Here is a 7500-nt window from a genome sequence, read left to right on the forward strand (position 1 = left end):
TTCAAATTCCACAGAGGTCGACTTCACTTTTCATCCTTTCGGGGTCAATAAAATTAAGTACCAGTTAAATACTGATGTCGATGTAATCGGCTGGAACCCTCCACCAAAACCTCAGTCCTTGTGCTTTTGGATGAAAAGATTATTGCGTTTTTGTGAAAGCGGTGGGGTGGCTCAGTGGTTCGAGCATTGGAAATAAAAAAAAAAAAACGGTGTTTCTTCCGATCCCACGTTGTAAGTTCAAACTCCTCCATGGTCAAATCCATCTTTCATCCCTTCGGGTGATGAATAAATACCTATCAAGTCCTCCGGTCGATGGAATTGGATAAACCTGTCTCTTCAAGGTTTCTGGCTTTGTGACTACTCCCCCCCCCCAAAAAAAACTAAACTAAATGGCGGCACATTGGCAGAATTGTGAGAGCGCCGGACAAAATGATTTGTAGTATTTGTTCCGGAAATTTGCTTTCCGAGTTCAAATTTCGATGAGGTCAACTTCGCTTTTCATCCACCCAGTGTCAATAAAATAAACTACCAGTTAAGAACTGGGTTCGATGTTATCGACTAACATGGTCCTCGGCCAAAATTGCTGGCCTTGTGCTTAAATCAGAAATTCTTATTGAGTTGTTGTGAAGTTGGTGGTGGTGGTGGTTGTGTCACTGGTGTTACTGTTGGTAGTATGCTGTTGTTGTTGTTGTGAAGATTGTAAGCTTGCTGTTGTCTCTGCTGTTATTCTTTTGAAGATGTTGTATGGAATGAAGACATAGACATTACTCGCGATACAGATACTTCAGGTTACAGAATTCTGCACGATGACCACTTCTTTAGGTCTACGGCCCATACTTCTGCCCTTACGGAAACTCCGTTAAATTGAAACAATGTTCTTTTCTACTCTTCGCACAAGGGCCGAAATTTTTTGAGAGGAGGCCAGTCGATTAGATCGACCCCAGTACGCAACTGATACATAATTTATTGACCCCGAAAGGATGAAAGGCAAAGTGGACTTTAATGGAATTTGAATTCAGAACGTAAAGGCAGACGAAATACCTATTTCTTTACTACCCACAAGGGGCTAAACAGAGAGGACAAACAAGGACAGACAAACGGATTAAGTCGATTATATCGACCCCAGTGCGTAACTGGTACTTAATTTATCGACCTCGAAGGGATGAAAGGCAAAGTCGACCTCGGCGGAATTTGAACTCAGAACGTAAAGGCAGATTAATACGGCTACGCATTTCGCCCGGCGTGCTAATGTTTCTTATTTCTTCATTGCCTACAAGGGGTTAAACATAGAGGGGACAAACAAAGACAGACAAAGGGATTAAGTCGATTACATCGACCCCAGTGCGTAACTGGTACTTAATTTATCGACCCCGAAAGGATGAAAGGCAAAGTCGACCTCGGCGGAATTTGAACTCAGAACGTAGCGGCAGACAAAATACCACTAAGCATTTCGCTCGCCTCATTCCGTAAACGGTGGCTTTTAACGGGTGGAGAGCTGAACCATCATGGGGTACAGAGGATTCGCAATCTAAACTAGGGGCTTAGGTGTTTTTTGCTCAATAAACACTCACAATGCCCGGTCTGGGAATCGAAACCGCGTTCTTACGACCGCGAGTCCGTTACCCTAACCACTGGGCCATTGCGCCGCCACTCCTGTTGCTGCTGCTGGTGAACAGGACAGAAGATGGTGTCGCTCTTCCTCCCAGTGCCTCCCACTACACCACCACCTACCACACAACTGCCAACATCTTTTATGTTAAGTAAGCACCACGCAACAATATCACGGTGCTTATCGTATTCTTATTTCTTAATGTATTTCTCTTCAAATGTTCTTTTATGTCAATATTTTATTGTGCATATTTAGAAAATGTTTTCCCGTGAACGAAAAATGGTTGCGTAACACGCTTCTCTTCCTTGTTTTCTTCTTTTTCCGAATAATTCCGTTTGGGACAACATCTCAATTAATAACTTTGAGCTTAATTGCTTCCAGTTACGGAATTCACCATCACAGTAAGATCTTAGTGATTGGAGATTTCTGTAACGCGGATGACGCCTGCACATTGTCTGTCTCTTCCTCTTCCTTCCACCCCCTCTCGCTCTCTCTCTCACACACACACCTAGAGTGTGTTTTATAAGTTTGAAAAGAACTCATTAACGCATAACTGACAAAAGATTCATTACAGGTAAGGAATCTAAATATTTTATTCAAAGGAAATGCAACTCGACTGTGACAGGAGTGGTTGTGTGGTAAGTAGCTTGCTTACCAACCACATGGTTCCGGGTTCAGTCCCACTGCGTGACACCTTGGGCAAGTGTCTTCTACTATAGCCCCGGGCTGACCAAAGCTTTGTGAGTGAATTTGGTAAACTGAAACTGAAAGAAGACCGTCGTATATATGTATATGTGTATATATATATGTGTGTGTATATGTTTGTGTGTCTGTGTTTGTACCCCCAACATCGCTTGACAACCGATGCTGCTGTGTTTACGTCCCCGTAACGTAGCGGTTCGGCAAAAGAGACCGATAGAATAAGTACTAGTCTTACAAAGAATAAATCCTGGGGTCGATTTTCTCGACTAAAAGCGGTGCTCCAGCATGGCCGCAGTCAAATGACTGAAACAAATAAAAGAACAAAAGAGTAAAAAAGTAAAAGTATATCCATATAACTATATGAATGTGTGTGTGTGTGTGTGTGTGTGTGTGTGTGTGTGTGCGTGTCTAAATACAAGTTTTGCTGTCAGAGTGTTTTTACACATTCTTTACTTTATCAAAACCCATTACCTATTCCTGCCACACAGATTACATGCATGTTTGAAGAGAGAAAGATTGCTATTCCTTTTCCATAACTGATAATGATAATGATGACGATGACAACGATGACGACGACGATTATGATGACGATGATGATGATGATATTGCTGAGGATGACAAGGAGTGGATAGAAAGGAGACTTCACCGTATTTAACTACCAATTTCCAATTTTCGATGTTACTTTTAAGGTATTGAGTTACTTCCCTTAACTTCTACAGTCTATCAAGATTACTTTCCCCTGTCGAGTACCCGTAACACCGCATCTCGTCGACATCGTAACTAAAATTTTCTCATATCTGAATTATTTATTGCAAACTCATTTACACCCGACAGTTGAAGATATAAGAAGTAGCCATTTCGCTTGCACTATACTTGCTACCCTGTATAATCTTTCGTTTCTACTCTTGCTGTTACTTTTTACGTTTTATTCTGTTTTATTCAGATAAGACCAGTTCGTTTTTAAACGGTGCACTGTGGCTCGCTGACTATCTAGGTGTTCTTTCAGAAATATTTTTATCACGTTCAGAATTATCGAAGCATGGAATAAATAACCCGCATTGCTTGTTAGCTGCCAGGAAATTGTATCTTTCAAAAGTTCTTGGCTTCCCTAAATTCGCCAACATCACTGCTGAGTCAGGGGTCTCATCACAGGCTGACGAAACTTGCTACTGGTACCATGCAAACCAGTATTATTTGTTCTACGCTCGAGGGGGTCAGCGACTAAGCTGGCTTCCCCACTGGAATAGCTAGCTATTCTTCTGAGGAGGGTGTCTGGACACCCAACAGGATTGAAAACAAGACGTGTTAAAGGGTGGATGAACTCCTTGTGAGCCAACAGCCATCCAGCTGGGCAAGGCAAAGGCAAGCAACCCAGTATTATTTGTTCCACGGTCGAGGGGTCAGCGACTAAGCTGGTTGCCCCACTGGAATAGCTAGCTATTCTTCTGAGGAGGGTATCTGGACACCCAACAGGATCGAAAACAAGACGTGTTAAAGGGTGGATGAGCTCTTTGTGAGCCAGCAGCCATCCAGTTGGACAAAGTAATGGCAAACAGCTCTTATATTTCTGTCAAGAAAAACACCATGAAAAAGTCAGAACGAAGTAACGCTCTGGAGTCATTCGATGGGAGAATTCGTGCTGTTGTGTCATCAATGCATTGCAAAACGTATCATAGACGATGACGACTGCTGATGCCATTTTCTCTCTTTATGTACTTTTCTCTCTTTATGATTCTTTTACTATTCCCTTTCCTGTCATCCTGTATTTTGCCCTGTGTACTTTGTTTGTACTTTAGACTTTCATTTCTATCTTTCTTTACTTGACTTACTGCAGCTTTCTGTCCCATCTCTTATTCTTTTACCAAGTTGTCGTACACCCGAGCGCAGTATACAGCAAGCTCTGTCGAATCTTCATCGACATTTCCAAGTTCCACTTAGAAAGGAAAGTGAGATCGGCGAGGAAAGTGTTCTTTTCCTGCGAATTTGTCAAAAAGGAAGGTGACTGTAGCAAAAATGGTAAGGATGAATGGAACTACTCTGAGCATGCACCAGTACCTGCAGAATGAAGGACAACGGAAAGGTTAGGGCTTGTGCCCTTAGTGGGCAGGTTGATCCTGGATCTGTAGGGTTTCTTGATTGCCTCTAGATGGAGGCCGTCCTTCATCAAAAATATTCTATCATTCATGTGTTCACATATTTTGTCTCTTATGTTTATCGTTTACCCTATTTCCCCCTCCTCTCCACTTCTTTCCGCAATTTTTTCTTTATGTGACTCCACCTCCACGAATTGTAAGCTGTTTTTGTAATATCTTCCATAAGCGACGGTAGCAAATAAACCAAATCCTCCTCCCCCTCCTCCTCCTCCGCCCCCACCTCCTCCTCTTCCTCCTCATCCCCTTCTTTCCCCTCCTCCTCATCACCTTTTTTCCCCTTAAGCAATTAGCTCTGTTACACTATTTAAGCTTGACCAAAAGTACATATTTTGATAGTAAGTTAGTCCGTCGCTCTGCTTAACATAACCATTTGGCTAAAGTTCCTTCTAATTCTTTTGCTGTATGTGCACAAATTTGCTTGCGTGCAAATTTTGTATTTCTTTGTAAAAGTATCTGCGCATCCATGAGAAAAAAAACTATCATTCAAATACTATATTGACTGTCTAAATAAATTCATACTATTTGAAATGTGTCATTTAAAAATTCATTATGAAATTTTTCGATTAAATTATTAAATTAAAAATTCAATTTTATCTTGAAAATCTTGTGTGCATACAATTTTTCCCGTTTGTGCGCAAGTTGTAAAATATGTGAGTGCACAACATAGAGAGAACATTGCACGACGGGAAAAAAACACCAAAACGATATGAGTCAAATCATTAATATTACTTTAATGTTTTTTTTGAAAGAAGGGGAGACAACTAAGTATATGTTTCAGTATTATTAGATTTTTCAGTCCGTGTTCAAACCTCTTGTCGTTAACTTTATTTTTTATTCTTCAAACTCTCGAAATAATAATCAAACATAGAATAAAATCCCATTTCATCAACTGTGCCACTTTCCCAAAAACTAATTTGTAACCCATGGCCGATGTTTTAAAAATAATAGTATTGTTGTTGCTTATTCTTAACTCTTGATGGGATCGGAGGAGCGGCGCCGTGGCATATTGTACACTATTCTTCCCCACCCGTTGCAGTCTTGTTCCACAACTCGGGGTGAAGCGGGGTCTCTGATAATGATGTGCCTCTCTATTCTTTGATGTGGTCCGTTCTTATTTTCCTTTGTCCGTTCTCCGTTTACATCAACAGTTTGTTGAAGAATTGTCTTCGTAAGGCCGTTTAATCATGTAATGGCTGATGATGGAAGTCACATTGTCTCAGCTTTCTTTTCTTCAAGAAACCAACCAGCATCGTATTGATTCTCATGAACGAATCCTTTGCTTAAAATAGCGGTCCAAACAAGGCTGACCTCGGGCTATACAACAACGGCGATGTCGACGATGACTACGACGGCGATGACAATGACAACGATAAAAACATATCCTGGCACTCCATCGGTTACGACGACGAGTGTTCCAGTTGAACAGCCTGCTCGTGAAATCAACACCGCAAGTGGCTGAGTACTCCGCAGACACGCGTGGTAGTTCTTAGGGAGATTTAGCGTGACACAGAATGTGACAAGGCTGGCCTCTTTGAAATACAAGTAAACCCATTTTTGCCTCAATGATGCAATGCGCGGCAGGGTATCGAAATCACGATCTTGCGATCGCGAGCTGAATTCTTTATCTATTAGCCATGCGCCTTCATAATAAAAGCATATAAAGAGACAAGTGTTGGTTATAAAGAACATTGGTGTTTGTCATGAAAAGAACACTTTATTGTATTTAATTGTTGTACGAGGGACGTTCAATAAGTAATGCCTCTGACCCACTTGCAGTTGTTTGATCTAGCTGAAATTTTGCATGTGCAATTATTTATATCTCTATAGATTAAGTGGCAAATTACAGCTCTGAATTGTGGTTTCTGATTTACAGGTGTTTGAACTGAGTCAAGTGTGAAATGGAGCCTGTTGAGTGTCGAGCAGTGATCTGGTTTTTCTATTTGAAAGGACGCACACCACGGGAGACTTTTGATGAAATAAAAGTAACTTATGGTGATGATGCCCCATCATATGACCTTGTAAAACGCTGGCATCGTGAATTAAAACATGGTCGGAACTCTGTGGAAACAGCTCCCAGATCTGGTCGCCCCCTTCTGCCATTGATGAGGCATCTGTCCGTCAAGTTGAGGCTGCCATTTTGGAAGATCAACACATAATTATTCGCCAAATAGCCCATGAGGTCAAGATTAGTACCGGGTCTGTGGAAACTATCATTCATGACCATTTCCATATGCAAAAGGTGTCTGCCAGATGGATTCCCAGGCTGCTCACGCCTTTCCAGAAGCAAGAACGCGTCGATTGCGCGAGGATGAATTTGAAGATGTGCCAAGAAGATGAGTCAAAATTTTTCAAAAGACTGATTACACAGGATAAAACCTGGGTCCATCACTATGCTCCAGAGACCAAAGCCCAGTCAATGCAGTGGAAGCACCGTGACTCACCTCCTCCAAAGAAGGCAAGGGTGCAGCCCTCCGCTGGCAAGGTCATGCTCACAGTCTTCTGGGACCAGGACGGAGTAGTGATGACAGATTTCTTGGCAAAGGGTGACACAATTACAGGAGTCTATTATGCTTCACTTTTGAGGAAATTAAGAGAAGCTATCAAAATCAAGAGGGGCAAGATCAGCAAAGGCATCCACCTCCTGCAGGACAACGCTTCGATACGCAACTCGCGTGTCGCCAGATCAGAAGCACAGGCGTTCGGCAATGAACTCATACCCCATTCTCCCTACTCTCCTGACCTGCACCCTCTGATTTTCACCTCTTCCCAGCCATGAAGTTGTTTTTGAAAGGAAAGCGTTTCCCAGATGATGCAGCCTTGATTTCTGAAGTCACGTCGTGGTTGGAGGACTAAGCTGGGGTCTTCTACATAAACGGTCTTCAGAGCTGCATCAAACAATGGGAGAAATGCGTAACTCTGGGTGGTTCCTATGTAGAAAAAGACTAATAACTGTGCCAAGTTTCGTTGCTCTACTGCTATGGGAAGTGGGTCAGGGGCATTACTTATTGAACGCCCCTCGTAAGGAAAGGCTTAAGG

Source organism: Octopus sinensis, linkage group LG16 (genome assembly GCF_006345805.1).
Source record: "Octopus sinensis linkage group LG16, ASM634580v1, whole genome shotgun sequence".
In the NCBI taxonomy this organism is placed as follows: Eukaryota; Metazoa; Mollusca; class Cephalopoda; order Octopoda; family Octopodidae; genus Octopus; species Octopus sinensis.